General features: G+C 31.9%; 1 protein-coding gene and 1 non-coding gene across 2 annotated transcripts in view; both read left to right on the top strand.

Annotated features, from left to right (window-relative positions):
• The window catches only part of LOC135848744 (uncharacterized), a 182,261-nt gene that overhangs the window by 1,653 nt on the left and 164,597 nt on the right, over nt 1-16,011 (top strand). The gene's annotated exons all lie outside the window — the stretch shown is intronic.
• On the top strand, nt 13,070-13,142 carry TRNAR-UCU (transfer RNA arginine (anticodon UCU)). Its single transcript has one exon. It is a non-coding gene; the product is annotated as a tRNA-Arg (tRNA).

The following is a 16,011-nucleotide window of genomic DNA, read 5'->3' as shown; positions in this document are numbered from 1 at the left end:
GAACAGATTCTGTGTCATCTTTTGAAAAACAGAAATTTCCAAAAAGACGCCGGAGGCTCCAAAATGGATTAAAACTGCCTGGAATCCAGCTTGGAATTAAGTTCAAAAATAGGGTGCAAACTAAAGTTCATGTTTCTACTTCAAACGGAGGCGAAAGGGTTATTTTTCAAATTTTCAAAAAATAAGCATGAAATCGATAGACAAAAATATGTTTCATATTGTAATACGCCGATTTTGAAAAAAATAACCGGTACCTTATCGACCATGATGATTTAAAAAGTAGCTGAAAGCTTCAAAACAACTTGAACCCACCTTCTTCAAGTTTCAAAAAATTGCTGAAGGCTCTAGGAAATTTCAAAAAGTTGCTGGGGGCTCCAAAATGACTCGAAGCTACCTGCTGACTCGATAGCGTGTTGAAATTGGAGTGCAGAGTAAATTTTGGATTTCGAGCTCTGTTTGGTAAAATTTTATGGAAATTTCGAGCATTGAAAAATCTATACCTACTGGAGGCTCCAAAAATTTCCAAAAAGTCACCGGAGGCTTCAAAGCTTCAAAACGACTTGAAATCTACCTGCATTCGACTTTATATCATTTTGAAATCAGTTTACAGAATGGATTTCGGCTTCCCATGCTGCATTTGATGAAATTTTGTTATTTTCAAAAATCTGCTGGTGGCTGCAGAACTGCTCAAAACGGTTTGAAACCGTTTCCAGCAATCGATTTGTTAGGTTGAAAATAATAGGGCATATCCCAAATTTCAACTTTCTAGATCAATTTGGTAAAATTTTGATTTTTTTTCTCATTTTTGGTTTATAATTTTAATTTTCAAAAGTTCACCAAAAATCGAAAAATGCACTTGAGAATTTCTACGAGAAAAAAAATCAAACAAAACTTGACTTATACATACGATATTTTGGCATCGTACATACCTAGGTCGTGTAGTATAATTTTATAATATTTATAATTGCCACTATCGTCGATATTTTTATTTCAAATCCAAGGCCGATGTTCGAAGATTAAATTAACAAAATAATTAACGCGATAATATTTTCCTTTTGTTTTTCATTAAACCTATATTACGTGAAGTTTTATTTTAATATATTTTTTCGTAATCATCAAAATTACGAATCCAAACAGGAAGAAGTGTGACCTCCGTAAGGCGTTGTTTGGAAATTTATGGTAGGGTGACGAAGTTTAATTTTTGTTGTTTTTTTTTTTTCATTAGGTAGGTAGTTATCTTCTTCATTTACGAAGCGTGATTATCGCGTGCACTATGTAAGGAAATGACTGGTCGTTTAACAGTTGTCTATTTTTCTTCAATTTTTCCCCTTCTTCTCCTTTTTCTTCTATGTGGTGAAAAAATCAACGAACGTAGAAAAAGTAACAAAAATATACCGGACACTTTAACGAAATTGAATATGAATGTGAAAATCTTTAGTTTTGATTTTTAATTAAAACTTGAAAGTGTTTTTTTGGCATGGAGGGGCAGGGGGGATTAATTTTGAATTGAGTGGTATCAAAAATGAGCGAAATTCATCTTTTCGAAAGTTGATGAATTTTTGATAAGTAGTTCTACCTAATTTATATTTCAAACAATCCAAAAGATTATAACCTATTCTGAGATGTTGTGATGTTCTAGTTTATACCTATTCCAAGAAGTCCAAAAACTTACTTCTGCTTCAATCTTAGAGAGAGAAGAGGGAATGAACAAAATCCACTTTGGTAAATTTCGATTTTCATATCGACTAGATCTGATTCTTTTAAATACGTTTTTTTGGAGGAGGAGAAGGTGGATGGGGTTTTTCATTTAGATATTGCAATGATGATTTGAATGGACCGAAGCAATTTCTGTTTATTTATTTTTTTGTGTCCTTTGATTTAAGAAATTAATATTTAATTTTGACCTTTTTGGTGACAATTATTTCCGAACTGAGAATCCAAAAATTTGCTGAAGTCTCCTGAATAGTTTTTCGTCAGCATTAGCTGGGTTCATGGTCATTTTCCATATTCGAGTTTTTAAAAACAAAATTTAATTTAGTTTCCAATTTTTTTTTAAATTTAAAACTGATGGTCAAATGACCTCAGAACCTCATCAAAACGTATAGAAAAAAAAAACGTAAAAATTTTTTATCGATTTCTAACCATTTCCTCTCTCCTTCCTGGTGCTGTGAGGGTCTAAAGTTTGTGAAATTTGAACATTTTTCATGTTTTGAAAGACGAAAAGCAGTTTTCAATTTTTTTTGCTTGAAAGAAAATTTTGAACTTTAGTTAATTGACTGAATTGCATTTTGAAATTTTTTTTCTGAATTCAAATTAGGAATCAAAAAATGGATTTAAACCAAATTTCAGTTATTTACCTCAATTTCATCAAATTCTGACTTTTTCGTGAAAGATAGTCCAAATTTGATTTCTTGCAAATTAGCCAAAAAGAAAACTTGAAAATAAAATTTGGCCTGTTGGTGTCTTTTTAGACACTCTTTCCACTTTTGTACGTCCGATCTCAAAAATTTCCTAGAAATTGAGATACCTCCCCTTGTTAAATTTGTTTTCTCAAATCAATTTTGAGAAATTCGAATTTTTGAAATTTTTCATTGAAGAGGCATGGGTGCATCCATAAAACTAGTATGTTCCTCTTTTTAATTTTTATGGATTGCCACCCCCCTTCCGTGATGGGTCAAATTTTTATCATGCAGTAAGGAGTATTTACACTTGAGGTTTTGTATTTTTCATTTATGTATAAGACCAATCCTCGAGTTTGGACTGCTAATTTGGTTTCCTCGCACAAAAAAAAAATTGTGAGAAAAAATTTGAAACAGATTTCTAAAATACCTATGTACATTTGAAAAATTTTGAATGTTATCCTTATGACTACGACCTATCACAAAAAGAACTTTGTCGGAAATGAAGGATTTTAGCTTTTTCAAAACTTTTATGTTCAGGAAGAAAAAATGTCAACTTCATGTAGAAAATGGCACGTTTTTTCTCTTCTCTTGACGCAAAAGGATCTATAAATCCGAGACAATGCACTTTTGAGGTGAAAAACAAAGTGTTGGAAAGAGACTGAGCCGAGTTGGCAAAAATGGAAGTTTTTAGGTTGAAAAAAAAATGAGAAAAAAAACTCGTTTCAATCTCAAAAATTTGATCTATCGTTTCCAGAATTTGGTAAAATTTCAATCAAAACCTACTTCTGAAAACGAACCATTAAATACTTTTTATTTGAATTTTAAAAAAATACAGTGTAATTTATCAATTGAAATAAGTAGGGTCACGGGTGGTTAGTTGTCAATAATTGTTAGTTGTCAAATTGCGTTTTTAAAAGGATACATGAACGCTATCTCCACGAAACCTTCATAATACCTTCATGCTATACCTACTAATGTTCCAACATGCAAAATTGGCTACATAGCTTTTTATTTGGGGATACAGTTTTGAAAAAAGTGATTTTACAGGTGTGAAGTTACACATGTTAAATTGGAACTTTTCGTTTTTAAACATCAAAAATATGTCAAAAGTAAATAAATTATACATCAATTTAAAGGAAATTTAATCACGGATTCAGTAATCACATGTTCAATTACAAAAAAATTCGAAATGAATAAAATTTTTTGGTACAAAGATGAAAAACGAGAAGTTGTTAGTTGTCAAAAAAGGGAATATTGTTAGTTGTCAATGAGATAGTTTACCAAAATATGCATCAAAGTGGGAAAATATTTTTAGAAAATTATCTATTGCATTATTGAATCACTTTTTTTCTGCCTTTCATTCTATAAAACGAATAAAAAGTTGCATTGATCGATTTACCTACGCAAAAAAAAATTCAAAGAAGGACCAGTCAATTTTTAAGTCGTTTATGGATATTTTTTCAAGTTTTTGGGTTTATCTAAAAGTTTAGTCCTTCTCACATGTTATCTTTTTGAAAATTTTCGAAAATTGAATTGTAAGTTTTTTTTAAATCAATAGTGAATGCGTGTTTGACAACTTACAACAGGGGTGGTTGTTAGTTGTCACAAAAAAGTATCTCACTAAATCCACCATTAACTATTCATCACATGAACCAAAATTCAATTTTAAAAAAAGAAAACATGCGCAAAGAATCAAGCTTTCAAATGAGCCCAAAACCGCAAAAAAATATTCATAAATGGTTTCAGAAACTTCAAAAAACTTTTTTTTTGACAATTAACCACCCGTGACCCTACATATTTGATCATTTTTGTAGAAATAAATGAGGCCCCAGTTTCACTTTGTTCATCATCCAGGAGGTGAAAGAACAGAACCATTAAATCGTGCTTTTCTCGTGAAAATAAACCAAATCCAAATACTAAAACGTGAAAACTGAGCAATTAGATTTTTTACAATTTTTTTGAGAGGGTCAATTCATTTTTTCTCAAGGTGGGGCAAGGGGTTCTGAATAATGGTTTTTGGTGGAAATTTGAAAATGTTGTTGAATTTTTTTTTCAGGAAGGGAGCAGATTTTACTTTTTTACTATCAATGATGGCATTGAGGGAGGGGGGGGGGGTAAAAACTATTAAACAGAGTTTTTAATCCAAAAACCTGAATGCAAATAAAAATGTAAAAATGTATTTTTTCAAATTTTTTACATTTATTGCAGGGGGAGGAGGAGAAGAAGTAAATCTCTTTTTTTTAGCTCGGGGGGGGGGGGAGTCAAAAACAATTAAACCGAGCCCATTAATCTAAAAACTTGAATGTGGATAAAAACGTAAAAAATATTTTTTTTTTTCAAATTTTTCATATATCTTGCAGGACGACGATGGATCAAATTTATTTTTTTTAGCATTAAGGTTGAGGGGAAGGGGTAAATAAAAATTATTGAATAGAGATTTTGGAGGGGGGGGGCACGAAAAAAGCACAAATTTAGCTTTCTGGATTTTAGTAGAGAATTATTTTAGCTAGTCTTCTTTTTTTTCAATGTATCATTTCAACTCTTGAAAATAGATAGATATACAAGCTTCGCATTTTTACGAACATCCTGTAGGTATATTTCGTATAATTAGACCGACAAGCCTGCGCGTACATTCAAAATAGTGTATTATATGCCGACACAAGGCGAGACGAGACGAGGCGAGATCGTTGCAGTATACATACAGTACTGAGTACACACACGCGCGTATAATTAAATACGGCATTTTAATTAATTTCGTCGCGTAATAAAATTAGATGGCAATTTTTAAACGTGGTCGTGGGTACTACATCTACTCATAAACTCGCCCAGCATATACGGTACATTTTCATTGTTGCTAAACTTTTTTTTAATCGTCGCAGCCGCCGCTGCCGCCACCGCAGTCGCTTTATATTATAGGAAAATAATCAACAAAACGCGTTACTCGGCGAATTAATAAGGAAATGTAGTACATAACGACGAAACGCTTTGCCGGCAGATTTACAATAGCGTAAAAAAAAAATTAAATCAAGGTAAAAAACAAAAAAAAATGATAATTATGGGGAAACCGAAGCAACGAGTACGGTACGATCAAAGTTTTATGCTTTTCGACTGTGTTTCTGATGTGCTCTTTGATTATCTATAAAAGCTCGGATGGGGGAAATTATACGATGGTGAAGATTAGCTTTGGCGTTGATATGAGGTAAGTATATACGTGGGTGTAATACGAAGAGTATACGTATTCGTCTAATCTGCGTGGTACGTTGTAGTGCTGATGGTGTAACGTCGGGGGGGGGGGGGTAGAAATGAAAATGGGGTAAAAAAATCTGGCTGAAAACTTACTGTATTTATTATGCATATAGTGCGAATTTTTCCTCCCACGTGTAGAAAAGATTTTAAGCTGATGGCATCAGCAATGCGGTTGGTTGCAAAAAAAAAAAAAGAGGCCTCTAAAAGATTATTATATACAGGAGTATGAATCTATAAAAAGGTACGTTACAGATAGCTATAGATAAATATAGGTATACGTATTGGTGAAAATGAACGCTTTTTCAATACCTGTGCTATGTAAGCCTTCGGCGATCTGTCGCCAAAGCTCGTTAACGTAGGCTCGATTCTTGTGCATTTCGTGTTTGGAATCGAACACAGCCGGATACTGTTTCACATGACGAATTAACGCTTCGTAATTGAATTTACGTATTGTCGGATCCATGAGCAGTGAGACCCGAAGAACAACGGATAGCACACGAACGGTGGTCCACGCGGAGCGCGACGGTGAGGGGGATGGTTGTCCTCGGGGGTGGCGATGGCGTTGAGACGACCGGCCGGGCTGGTGGAAATGCGAGAGGAAAAAAGCTCGTTCGCGAGACACGACCGACGCACAAATTTCAAGCCGATTGCTTTCAATCTTGTTTCGTGACTGGAGAAAGGTTAGAAAATCCGGGGACTTGACTGGGTTTTCTCTCTATGTATGGGGTACTTTCTCTGTCTCTGTCTCTCTGTCTCTCTCGCATCGAATTTGGCGTTGGCGCGAGCTCGCATTCGGAAACCGTTAACGGGCTCCGGATGGGGTTTTATACGGGAACGCGTCCGTCCCCCCGACCGAATCGACCTAAAATGCTATGTGCGTTTATATTGCTATAATATCGTATATTTGAACGATGCAATAAGCGATACCGATGCTGATTCGTGTATACTCGTAGCAGATTTGTTATTGCATGGTGGTGTTCGATAGAATATTGAAGTACGTAATACTTAGGTAGTGATTTGTGTTTGCTGTAAGGGATGAGTATAATGTAAAACAAGCGTCGCTGAGAAGGATGGGAAAAGGATTAGAATAATGCACTTGTTGCAAAATTATCCATTTTAGGGTATTTTCTGAACGAATTATCATCATGTAGGCTTATTCATACCCAATCATCGTTCAGTTGTTAATATCGACTGTTACCTATCATTATCAACATTTTTATGGGTTGTTTACAGGTTGTGGAATTTTTAGCCATCTGCCGATTTCCTGACACAGGTTAAAGCAGAATTGATTGCATTTTTTCATATTTTTTTTCCAAAAATTAATTCAAAAATTAGATAAAAGTTGAGAAAATTAATTCAAAATCTATGTTAGTGGTTAGAAACTTACATGGATAAAAAATTTGAAAAAATTTTGTTGAACAGAGTGACTTACTGTGGGCGTTTATTAATACATAGGGTATCGAATTTTATACCATTTGATTCAAAAATACTCAAAATTGAGCCGAAATTGTGAAAATTCGTGGAATTTTCAAATTGGTCAAAAAAACATTTTTTTTTCATTTCTTGAAAGTTTTTATTCCCCATATCCTTTTTTTTTTTTTTTTTTTTGAATTCGTGTTTGTACTTAGGAATGATTGAGTAATGGCTCAATTATTTGCCATTTCAGAATAATATCATTTTTCGAAATGACGTCGCGTCTGTCTCCCCCTCCCTCAGTTTTTCAGAAAACGTGTTTACTTTGAAATAGACAGAAATGTTTCAAAATTCGATTTAAACGTTCGAACAGATTCCGAAATCAGCCGAAGGTTGTTGAAAACGTGAAAGAAATAATTGTTGATCGTAAAAATGGTGTCCTAAAAATCTTGAAAATAGCTCCGAAAATGTTATTTTCAAAAATGACCAAAATTATTATTAAAGAAGATATAAAATTGGTTAAAATTTTACAAGAATGTTGAATATTTCCAAATTTATGTATTTCTGATTAAAGTTTATTTAAACAAAAAATTGTAGCAGGGCAAGACAGCGTTGTTGTAGGGGGGAGGGGGTGGGAAGGAGGGAAGGAGGGAGAGATAGAGAAAAGGTTGGCCTCGAAATGAAGGATTTTTACACTTTTATGTACTTACCTCGATCTTAGATATTTTCAATCAAAATGGTATAAATTTAAATTAATTTTCAGATCTTTTTTAGTTTCATTTTTGAGGCTCAACATCAATTTTGAAATTTTTATAATGAACCCCAAGTCGATGATAATTGGTTAAAGAGAATTGCAATATTTTTGCAAATATTTCTCATCATGATTAAAAGTTTTTTCTAATTGCCATATGTTAATTCAGCTAATCAAATTTCCCCAATTCACTTCTTTTTTTAAAAAATATGTATTAATTATTCCTTTTCCCACCCTAAAATCTGCTATTTTTAAAATAAAAAACCAAGTCCAAAAATCACTTTTTATGGAAAATTTAGCGAAATATGTAATCTTGAAAAGAGTGCATTTCAGAGCTATTCAATTCGTTCAATACAAATTCAAATTTTAAAAAAAGTTTCTGCGATTTCTTTCAAAAATTAAAAAAATTTAAATTTTTCGAGATTATTTATTCTGAAAATTTTTACGGTCTGCGAATACTTTACTTATACTTACATTTGTATCATTAAAAAAAAAAAAATTCGTCGTATTTTATTGTGTTTTGAAGACTTTGCAACTTTTTGAGTGATTTTTCCCCCAAAATTTTCAATACTTTTGTACATTTTATAGTCAAGTCGTGTTATTTTTATGCGGTTTTTTGTAATTTTTCAAAATAATGCGTACAATAATTCGATTAGGTACTAAATGAATAAATTTTATAATCAAATCAATCTGTATCATTATAAAAATATTTGAACCGAATCAGTGAAATAATTAATTATATTTTTATAATCAAGTAAATGTATGTAGTTATAGTTTTGAGGAAGTGAATAATTATATTCATCTGAATAATCTAAATGAAAACTCAATTATATATTCCAATTTCCTATTTAATTGTCGATTAATTTTTAATTCGTTCTATTTTTTTTATTTTTTCTAAATGAGATAAACATGATAATAATCAAAAGATATGTATGATCGATTAGAAAATGATGTAAGTTTTGAAACCCTTTCTAATAATTTGAACGTTTACCTATAATTTTTGCAGAGGCATGCCAATCGTGAGGTGTACCAACCCCCCCTCCCCTTCCTCAGGCAAAAAGTTGTTAATTTTTGAGGAAAATTGGGTGAGCTGGAAGAAGTTGGACTTTGGAAAACTTGAGAAGAAATAGTGTACTCGTAAGCAGGGAAAATCAAAAAATTACCGAAATCCATGGGTTTTTACTCCTCGAATGTTGTTTTACGTGGAATTTCTCCAAAATAAAAAATGTTTCTTCAATGCATTCCAGTCACAACTCAAACTGTCAGAGAAAGTCCCAACTTCTGGTGAAATAGGGTATCAAAAAATGCCCTATTCCCCCCCCCCCCCAAAAAAAAATTCGGAAACAATAATTTTTAATTTTTGACTAAATTGGTTGTTTTTGAAAAGAGATAAAAATTATGTCCTGGAAAAAAATGAAGAATTGTGAATTTTCGAGAACTTTTGCCCTCTCCTCGCTCGAGTCTCATTGATATTTTTGAAAATAATAATATAATTTCATGAGAACTGAAAATGCCAACGTTTCGAATTATCAATTTTTCACAGCTTTCGCGATCGTTTCGCTCGGTCCAGATCACTTTCCTTTTCTCTTCCTCAGACCAAAGTTGGAGGGTTGAAAAATTGACTACTCACTTCAAAAATGATGTTGTTTTACTTTTGAAAAATTATGAATAAGCTTGCTTCGTTCGGACCTTTGTTTTTTATTTTTTAAAATACTAATATGATTTCCTAAAAACTATTGTTGAAATTTACATATAAATGGGTCATTCCACGTCAATTGGACCAAGAAGTGGTAGGGGGGGGGGTGGGCGGTTTTTTTGACTTTTTCCCTGTGGAAAGAAATTTTGAAAGGATCACCAATGGCGTAAATCGTAGCCCTCTAGCCCATTTTTAAAGGCAGCCAGGGGGTGTCAAAGTTTTCAGTGAACCTAAAATATCATCCATTTCAGGAGTGGAATACTCGATAACCGCGATACCTACCAAAATGGAACATTTTACCATAGTTAGGGGTTTTGAAAAGCTTTTTGGTGATATCATAAAAATCAGTGTTGGCACTTTTTTTCGTTCAAAAAAATGCCGCAAAAAGTTTCGAAACGTAGCTTTCATATCGTTCCAACTCTCAAAAATTCTGAAAAAAAAATATTATGGACAACTTTTTATGCTGAACAACATATGTATTAAAAAATTGGGATGGTATCATGTTGCAAAGTTGATTTAAAAAAATTCAAAGTTTGCGAAAAAATGCGATTTTGTGATTTAAAACATGAAAAAAAAATTTCGATAGGTGAAGTTGACTCATTTGACACCTATTTTTACGTATCTGTTGTAAAAGTTGAAAAAACCCTTTCACTCGATGAAATGAACTCCTCGCAAGAAAATCAAAATTCGAAAAAATTCAATTTTCTATTTCAAACATCAAAAAAAGTTTAAATTTATTCAGTTGTCTTCTTTTAACCTCTTTCTGACGTATTTCATGAAAAAGTTGATGAAAATTATACTCACAACAAGAAAATAAAAATTTGTTCATTTTTTGAATATTTTCGAATTTTGATTTTTTTGTGAGGAGTTCATTTCATCGAGTGAAAGGGGGTTTTCAGCTTTTTCAACAGATACGTAAAAATAGGGGTCAAATGGGTCACCTTCACTTATCAAAACTTTTTTTCATGTTTTAAATCCAAAAATTGCATTTTTTCGCAAACATTAAATTTTTTAAAATCAACTTTACGACATGGTACCATCCCAGTTTTTTAATATGTTGTTGAGCATAAAATGTTGTCCATAATATATTTTTTCCAGAATTTTTGAGAGTTGGAACAATATGAAAACTACGTTTCGAAACTTTTCGAGCTAATTTTTTGTACGAAAAAAAAATGGCAACTTTGATTCATATGATATCACCTAAAAGCCTTTCAAAACCCCTAACTATGGGAAAATGTTCCATTTTGGTAGTTACCGCGGTTATCGAGTGATCCACTGCTGAACTGGATGATATTTCAAGTTCACTGAAAACTTTGACAACCCCTGGCTACCTTTAAAAATGGGCTAGAGGGCTGCGATTTACGCCATTGGTCATCCCTTCGGAAGGTCTTTCCACAGGAAAAGTTTCAAAAAAATCGCCGAACCACCCCCTCCCCCTACCACTTCTTGGTCCAATTGACGTGGAATGACCCAAATATTAAAGCCATGAAAATCAACTTTTTGCATCAGTTATTCTACTTTTCGAATTATCAAGGCCAAAGGGCTAAAAAAAACACGAAAAAATTGTGAATTCGTGATTTTGGATTAATTATGTATTTAACATTTTTGTTTCCAGCTTCCCCTTCCAAAATTTGTTCGAACTAAATCTGGCTAATTAGCATGAAAAACACTGTTGGAGGGGGGGCGTAAAAAGTTGAATAAATCTGGCGAAAAAAGTTGGAAAAATTTCAGTATCGATTGTCCCCCCCCCCACGACACTTCTTATTTTCTTTTAACATATTCTACGAGTATACCTGGTATATTTTGTTCTCGTTTTTTTTGTTTTTGTTTTTTTTTTTTTTGTTGACGGTGGGGACCCGTTATACTTCATACTCATTGACAATTTTTGAAAAAAAATTTCAGCGTGTTCGAAGACTTCTTACTGTGTAATTAGCTCTTATTTTCCACTCCTAAATCCGTTTAATTTTTTTTTTTTTTCAACGAAAGTGTTAACATTCTGTTCTATTTTTTTTTTTAGTACGCAATCAAACTTCTCAACTTTTTTGCCCTTCTGTGACTCTATGTAAAGAGTGGGTAACTTTCACACCACTGAATTACATGAATACTGATATGATAACCTATTCCGTTGTCGTAGGTGTCAAAAACGATACGACGACACGAGGAGTAGGTAGCAGGGAAGAGTTACTATGCAGTCATTCGGGCACCTATGCATATAATTTAGTATACATATGCATTTTATGCTGGTGCACATATTTCACTTACCCTAATATGTACAATTGATTATACTACTTTATCGATAATACATATGAGTATACAGAATAGCTGCAATGTATGGTGTACTGTATATGTGTATAGCATGTACCTAATTTATTACGAACGCCCTTGACTGAAATTCCGCACGTTTGCAACGACCATTTATCATCTCGCATAAAATGATTAATTAACCGAAAGAATCGAGTACCCGACTAAGTACCTATTTACTTATACATTATGTATGTACCTGTACTTTCTGCATGTGCAGTACATACATAGGTACATACTTAACTTACATATTATACTCGTATATATCGCACGAGATTGTAATAATCGGATAAAATTAACGGTTTATTTTATCGCATCTGGTCGTACGACAGTTCATGTACCTATGTACGTATGTTAGTCTATGTGTATGCCCTCACTTGTGCTCCCTTCTGATTCTCGTTTTCTCCAGTCCCATGTTTCTGTCAACTTACTAGTACTACCTTCATATCTTTCTAATGTACATACTTATGCATAGTACTACATATTTGAAATTTTACACCTGCGACAATAATGTATCAATGCCTATTGCCTACGTATGGTGTAAATATAGGTCGTTCTGTTTTTTGCAATTTTTCTCTCCGTTTTTCATTTTTTTCCAACACATATTTACGAGAATCAGGCGAATATACATGCGTATACATCACGTACAATGGATAACAGATGAGGTGAAAAACAAATGAAAATATGTGTGGAATAATACCATACCACCCAGTCGAGCCTACAAACACACACCTACGTATAATATAGACGAGTACCTACTTATGGAATGGGGATATGTACGAGTGTTAACGCTGTGTAAATAGTATGTTTACGACTAAAAAATATTCGTGTCGATATTTTTCTATACACAATGTGGTTTTAGGCCAACCGCCAGCCAACGTATAAGTAAAATTAACGAAATATAGGTCAGTACTTTTAAAATTAATTTTCGCAGCAACGAATGAATACTACATACGAAAATTCAAAACGAAAAAAAAAATCATTCAGATTTGATAACGTGTTGATAGTAATTAGGCATAGGGTACAATGTACATACAATTGTACATGTACACTGTACAGTACACTACGTTTGTACGTTAGGTTCGGGTTGGGTGGTTGGGCGGAGGTGACGAGGTGTACGCGTAGCATGCTATGCTTATCGATATTTACGGCACTAGGTTATGCAACAAGCGAACCCACGTTGGAAACTTGTACTTGCCAACGAAGCTGTGGCGAGAAGTTGAACTGACGTGATAGCGAATTACGACCGAATTCTATCAGGTCCTTGTGGCGCAGAGGATAGCGCGTTGGACTTCTAATCCAAAGGTCGTGGGTTCGATCCCCACCAAGGATGCAATTTTGTTTGATCGAATTTTTTTTTTGGTAATTTTTTCGACACGGAATGGTATTTTAAACGGGGTTTCGAGCGAAATTTACGCGTATATCGAGTTTTTTAGATACGGCTGGACGGTAATTTGATGTTTCGAAGTGAAATACGTAAGAAATTGTGTATTTTTAGTGGATTAAAAATTTTCTAGGTTGGTTTTGTATTTTTTTTTCGTGGTTTAGGTATTTTTTGAGGGAAGTGAGGACGAGAACTATTTTTTATAATGAATAATGATGGAAAGATTAATGAAAATTCGGTTGTGATGAGATATAAGTAATTTTTAAAAATTCACAAATTGTGTGAATTTTAATTTTTTTTTTTTTAAATATGAAAATTGAATAGAAAAATCATTATGAAATTTAAAGAGTGAAAAATGAAAATATTTTTTTCAAAATACTGTATTAATTTAATAAGAACGTGTATTGCGGAAATAATATCTATTTGAAAAATTCAAAAAAAAAATTCTGCGGTGAAAAAAATTGAAAATAGCGTATCTATTAGATTAAGTACGAGCAATTTTTAATGTCCAAATTGTTAGTTTGAGCAAAATTACCCCTTGGTAAAACCTAAAGATGCTATAAATCTGAAAAATGAAGAAACCTAAAATTACATCCAGGTTTTCGTTGTTCTGTTATATAAAAAAATTATATCAAATATTATAGAAGCGTTTTTAAAATTTATGAAAAAAACATATTTTATAAGAACAAAAATTTTTTATAGGTACCTACCAAGTAATTAATTACCTATGTAAATTTTGAAAATTGTCAAAAAAAATTTTGGGAAAAATTGTTGAGGTATGCCAGCGTTAAATGTATTGAAATACATATATGTAGTTCTCTAGTCTGTACCTATGTGTTAATGCTGTGACAAAATATCGAATACTTATATAAATTGAGAAATTCCTTAACAATGTTTATAATCGAATTAGTGTTACCCTCAAAAGCACTGATTATCCTAATTGATGGTCCAAATATTGAAAAATACAATTATTATCTCAATTTTTATGAAAACTAGTGAAAAAATAAAATAATAATATGTAATAAAGAGCACTTTTTTATTAAAAAAAAAAAAAAAAAAAAAGGAAACAAATTTGAGTCGGTTATTATTGAGTGAAGGATGTCCTTAAACTAATGTGAAAAGTACATACAAAAAATTAAAGGAAAAAAATGTACGAAAAAATAGTCCAATGCACTGAAAAAAATGACGATTTCCAAATTTTTAATTTTTTTTAGGGTGTTTATAATTGCAAGAGTATAGGAATGATCAGTTTTTCCTTTCGCAGTCAAACAAATTTTTTCTAGGACTTTGAGTTTTGTTTATTTTCAGTTTTTCAGTTTTTCAATTTTTATAAAATTCATTTTTTTCAGTATACGAAAAATTTTGAACCGAATTAATTTTATTATCAAATAGTAAATTTTAATTTCAATTTTGTTCTTTTAAATTTTCCCAAATATCAAAATTGGTCAAAGGAGTGCCAAAATATTTTCAAATATTCGACTCAGAAGTACTTTGTCATTTTCAAATGCGTTTTTTCTTCTGCAAAAATAGTATTGTAAAAATGTTTACATAAACGAAAAAAAATTTTAAAATATTTTTGAAAAAACTGAAAAAAAAACGACAACGAAAAATGTTTATTTTCAAATTAAGTAACCTTATTACTTTTTTTCCGACAACAACGTCTTTTTCTAAATTTTTGGTCATGTTTTACTCCAAAAATGGTTATTTTAATTTTTAAAATGCAAAGTGTGTTCTTAAAAATTATTTTAAAAAATGAATTTTTTGAAAATCTATTAAAAATTACTCAAAATTAAATTTTGATCGACTGATGTATGGTTATTGGAAAATTTTACAAAATACTCGACGAAAAAAATTGTTATACTTATTACTTTTCAGCGGAATTTTTTTCCATGTCCTGAAACAAAAACTATAACAAAACTCCCCCACTCTCAAATGTATTTGCAATACCTACTGTAATTTTTGGTGAGTGGGGAAAGGGGGTTATGGGTGAAAAATATCTTATTGAAAGTCCCAAGAATTCTGCAGAAATCCGAAATCGTGCAAGTTTTAATGTAGAAACTTTTTCAAAATCCTGAAAATTATGTTTTTTTTTTTTCTAATTTTGATCTCTTTATAATTTCTTGGGTTACATTTCTAGAGTGAAATACATAATTCTAAGGAGTAAGGATGAAAAATTGCCCATTGCAGGCATTGAAGTTACTGTTTCTATTGTGTCTGAATTTGAGTTGAAAAGTCCTATTATTCTGCAATTCGTGCTTTTGTCCTGATTTTTTTTTCCAATATCAGACTTCGAATTTTCAAGTTTATATCCGCCCCTTGCAGAATGTTTGAAATGATTTTATAGCGAAATCTTCAATTTGGCAACTTTTTAGAAATTTAAATTTTAGCACAAATTTTTCAAATTGATTTGCACAAATTTTTGAAAAACAAATACGCTGGAAAAGTATGATTTAAAACGTTTTAAAAATTGAAAAACGACAAATGGATACGGTAGGTAAATTGATTTTCAAAACCTTACTCCCCCTCTATCCCCCCTCAAAAACCCCCTTGAAATATTCTATAGCATTGAAAAAACGAGAAATAGACGTATAAAATGTTGTTTCCTCTCCCTCAAAAAAATAGTGACGTGTTTGAAAAATTTTTTCAATTTTTTTGATAATTCAAAAGTTTTTTTTTGGAAAAGACTGTTTGAATTTCAAATAAGGAGGCTTTCAATTTCATATTTTGTTCATTAATAAAAATGTAATATTGAGGCTTGTACATAATTTTTTCAAATCATAGTAATCAATTTAAGAGTGATAAAAACGTCTCAAATTAC

The sequence above is a fragment of the Planococcus citri genome, chromosome 5 (assembly GCF_950023065.1).
Source record: "Planococcus citri chromosome 5, ihPlaCitr1.1, whole genome shotgun sequence".
NCBI classification, from domain to species: domain Eukaryota; kingdom Metazoa; phylum Arthropoda; class Insecta; order Hemiptera; family Pseudococcidae; genus Planococcus; species Planococcus citri.
Note: the sequence above shows the minus strand (reverse complement) of the source record. Positions and strands in the feature narration are given on the sequence as shown.